This window comes from Oncorhynchus tshawytscha, linkage group LG05 (assembly GCF_018296145.1).
Source record: "Oncorhynchus tshawytscha isolate Ot180627B linkage group LG05, Otsh_v2.0, whole genome shotgun sequence".
Lineage (NCBI taxonomy): Eukaryota > Metazoa > Chordata > Actinopteri > Salmoniformes > Salmonidae > Oncorhynchus > Oncorhynchus tshawytscha.
The window spans coordinates 73,708,762-73,713,849 of NC_056433.1; positions in this window are offsets into that span (position 1 = coordinate 73,708,762).

A 5,088-nucleotide genomic window follows, 5' to 3' on the forward strand; every position below is an offset into this window, starting at 1 on the left:
GAAAACACTGTACCTCTCTCTGTGTGTGCGCGCGCTCGTGTGCATCTGTTCAGAATTGCCTTCATTTGGCCTTCCCTAACAGAGTATAGATGTCCTTGGGGCTAATTTGTATCCACGTCCGGTGCACCAGGATGCATGAGTTTATTGTCAGTTTTGCCCACTGGTTGGTATGTTAATGGTTACATTCTATTGGAAATAGAAATAGTTGAATTGCTGTTTGCAATGTAAAGCATATATTATCATGGATGTCTTTGGTGTGTGATTGGGGCGGCAGGGTAGCCTAGTGGTTAGAGAACTGGACTAATCGGAAGGTTGCAAGTTCAAACCCCGAGCTGACAAGGTACAAATCTGTCGTTCTGCCCCTGAACTGTTTGTAGGCTGTCATTGAAAATAAGAATTTGTTCTTAACTGACTTGCCTAGTTAAATAAAGGTCAAATAAAAAAAGTGGGATGTTGAATGGTGCTTCTGTGTTTCTTTGACAGTAAGATAGGCCTACAGTATTAAGCCATAGCCTCACCCATCTCTTTAGGCATTCATATGTGAGGCTATGTGCTAAACAGAGTGAGTACAGTAGTGTACTAAATCAAAGATTTCAAGACTAAAGGCAGGTTTATGCTACCTCTATCGACATTTCTGTGTACAGTTGTCACAGTGACATCATGACCATTCTATTGTCGTTCGACATCAAACTTGTCATTGTAGTTATGAAAAAGTATAAACACAAAAATGACATGCTGCATGACATCAGCAGCCTGGTGGTCCAAAATAGCATAACTGGTGTATCTGTTTAAAATGGGATTTAGTATATATCAATCTAGCAAACCAGGCAACTAAAAGCAACTTTCTAAAGAATGTATTGGCTAGCTAGTTGGCTAGCTAACGCTACGTTAGCAGGCTAGCCAGATCAAATAATGACCATATCATAGCTGACGTCTTAACTTTAGCAAATTTGTGTTCATTATTAAAGGAAAATAAACTCACAACGAGATCATTATTTATAAGTTAATGGCAAACTAATTACAGAAAATAGCTTACGGTTGTGAGTGTGATGAAATAAAAGCTTGACATTCTACTGGTGAATTTTAGATTTTTTTGGACACTGTCTCGTTGGCCTAACGTTATATTCTAATTTGACTTTGGTGCAGGTCATGTTGTTATTCACATTACCGTCTCTGGTAAACACACACTATATCAAATGAAATAAAAGTTAATTTGTCACATGCACAGGATACAGAAGGTGTAAACTGTACAGTGAAATGGTTACATGCATAGTGGAGTCTTTTGTTTAGACATGTAGCTAGCTAGCTAAATAATGAACCATAATCCCATCTCATAACATTACTACCCTGCATGAATCTACAAGTAGCTAAAGCTAACCAACTAGGTTCAATGTTAGCTAGCTAACATTAGGCTATAACTAGCAATGCAAATTACTCTGAGATATGGATAATATTACTACACAGATCATACACGTAGCATTAGCAAGCAAACCAGCCAGCCAGGTAACATTAGCTAGCTAGGTAACAGTACGCATTCATTTGCAAAGTTAGAAAAATACATGGAAATACGCTTCTCCCTCTCTGTCACGGATGCAATGGTTGCCCTTCGTTTGAAGATATAATCCAGAGACAGGTGTTTTATACCACATATTTCTGTGCATTCTCTTTTTAAGTCCCTCCGCATATTTGCAATCAAACGCCTGGACTTTCTCCATCTCCTTGGCTATCACATTCTGCTTCCACTGGCAGTCCACTGATTTCAAAACTTGGTTCTCCAGAAAGTGGAGAGCATTAGCAACACCTTTGCAGTTCTTCATGGTATCTTTAAAAAAACATGTTAGAAAGGCTTACCTAGAAAGGCTTACCTTTCAATAAATGTAAAACTAAGAACAGATATAGCACTTGGTTCACTCCAGACCTGACTGCCATCGACCGGCACTAAAACATGAATTTCATGAGAATTTCAATAAGCATTTCTCTACGACTGGCCATGCTTTCCTCCTGGCTACCCCATCCCCGGCCATCAGCTCCACACCCCCCGCAGCTACTTGTCCAAGCCTCCCCAGCTTCTCCTTCACCCAAATGCAGATAGCAGATGTTCTGAAAGAGCTGCAAAACCTGGACCTGTACAAATCAGCTGGGCTAGACAATCTGGACCCTCTCTTTCTAAAATTATCCACAGCCATTGTTTCACCCCCTATTACTAGTCTGTTCAACCTGTCTTTCGTATCGTCCGAGATCCCTAAAGATTGGAAAGCTGCCACGGTCATGCCCCTCTTCAAAGGGGGTGACACTCTAGACCCAAACTGTTATAGACCTGTATCCATCCTGCCCTGCCTTTCTAAAGTCTTCGAAAGCCAAGTTAATAAACAGATCACCAACCCTTTCGAATCCCACCGTACCTTCTCCGCTGTGCAATACGGTTTTCAAAGCTAGTCGCAGGCGATATCATAACCGCCATTGATAAAAGACAGTGCTGTGCAGCCGTCTTCATTGACCTGGCCAAGGCTTTCGACTCTGTCAATCACTGCATTTTTATCGGCAGACTTAACAGCCTTGGTTTCTCAAATGACTGCCTCGCCTGGTTCACCAACTACTTCTCAGACAAAGTTCGGTGTGTCAAATCGGAGGGCCTGTTGTCCGGACCTCTGGCAGTCTCTATGAGGGTGACACAGGGTTAAATTCTCGGGGCGACTCTTTTCTCTGTATATATCAACGATGTCGCTCTTGCTCCAGGTGATCCACCTTCCGTGATCCACCTCTACGCAGACGGCACCATTCTGTATACATCTGGCCCTTCTTTGGACACTGTGTTAGCTAATCTCCAAACAAGCTTCAATGCCATACAACACTCCTTCCATGGCCTCCAACTGCTCTGAAAAACCAAATGCATGCTCTTCAACCGCTTCGCTGCCTGCACCCGCCCGACTAGCGTCACTGCTCTGGACGGTTCTGGCTTACAATATGTGGACAACTACAAATACCTAGGTGTCTGGCTAGACTGTAAACTCTCCTTCCAGACTCACATTAAACGTCTCCAATCCAAAATCAAATCTAGAATCGGCTTCCTATTTCACAACAAAGCCTCCTTCACTCACGACGCCAAACATACCGTCGTAAAACTCACTATCCTACCGATCCTCGACTTTGGCAATGTCATTTACAAAATAGCTTCCAATACTCTACTCAGCAAACTGGATGCAGTCTATCACAGTGCCATCCGTTTTGTCACCAAAGCCCCTTATACCACCCACCACTGCGACCTGTATGCTCTAGCCCTCGCTACATATTTGTCGCCAGACCCACTGGCTCCAGGTCATATATAAGTCTATGCTAGGTATAGCTCCACCTTATCTCAGCTCACTGGTCACGATAACAACACCCACCCTGCGCTCCAGCAGGTATATCTCACTGGTCATCCCCAAAGCCAACAATTGCAAAAATTGCTGAAGCTGGAGACTTATATTTCCCTCACTAACTTTAAACATCAGCTATCTGAGCAGCTAACCGATCACTGCAGCTGTACATAACCCATCTGTAAATAGCCCACCCAATCTATCTACCTCATCCCCATATTGTTTTTATTTACTTTTCTGCTTTTTTGCACAGCAGTATTTCTACTTACACATCACCATTTGCTCATCTATCACTCCAGTGTTAATTTGCTACATTTTAATTACTTCGCTACTATGGCCTATTTACCTATTTACCTCCACACACCATTTGCACACACTGTATATAGACTTTCTTTTTTTTCTATTGTGTTATTGACTGTATGCTTTTTTATTCCATGTGTAACACTGTGTTGTTGTTTGTGTTGCAGTGCTTTGCTTAATCTTGGCCAGGTCACAGTGGTAAATGAGAACTTGTTCTCAACTAGCTTACCTGGTTAAATAAAGGTGAAAAAAAAATATTAAAAAATATGCTGAACAGCTCATGTTATAGACAGAAACGCACTACATGGCAGACCAATCCAAACTCATCTCTCGACATGTCCAGCCCATCCATTATATCAGACAATCATGGCTAGAGGGAAGGTTCCTGTCTTTTTACAATAGTATGGTTCCAGTAGGCTACATCTGTCAAGAGTGAGGCAGTTAACAAATAAATAATTTGCTCTCCTAAACTAGTTTTGTCCAAAAGTTCCAACAGTCGTTGAAAGGATAGAGTGTTTTGAATGTTGTTCACATTTCTAACACCTAACACCTAGCTGTTTCACAACAGCTACTCTCTCAAATAAAACAATGCAACAGCTATAGCTTGGAAAAGATCTCTACAATATTTTTGTTTGTAGCAGTAACTTGTTGGTATAGTCTTGCTTGGAGTGGATTTACAGTGGTTAAAATGGAAACATAAAATCAGATTTTTTACTTGTCAACAACTTTTGACCAATCCCTTAGTTTGTCTCAAACTAAGATAAGACATGTACCATTGGACTACATGGTGTAATTTGGTCCTACTGTTCATGAGAAGAAGATTTTGTAAGTATTTTTTGCCTATTTTAGCATATTAGCATATGTGCTAATATGCATCTACTGGTATAGTGTAGCCATCTTTGAATGCATAAACGTTATTTTCTCAAACTCTTTATGAACTGTTGTGATGAATCCAAAGACCACATTTGGAGTGAATCTGACTTTTAGACCATGAGAAAAATATTTTATATGATTATTTTAAGCTTTAGCGTTACATAGCCAAAAAGGTGAATTATTAATAATTTCCTTATTTGTTTTAAAATATCAATTTCAAACATGGATTCATCATGGTTGGCTTTGATGATCCTAAAAAGTTTCAAGTTGATAGGCCATTGTTGAGTCAATTTATGAAGGATTTAAATTGACAGGTAAAAGTTTAGATGTGTTCCATGGACCTGCATATGGAATATGGTGTTATTTGAAATCTATCCTGATGGTCTTTATGGGTCCTTGAGGCAAATTTGTTCATCATGGGCACAGACGTCAGTTCAATGTTAATTAAAAAAAATATTTTTATTTAACCTTTATTTTTTATTTAACCTTTATTTACATGTGGTTTTCATTGTCAACTAACTTGAATTCAACATGAAAAAAAAAAGGATTTAGGTTAAAA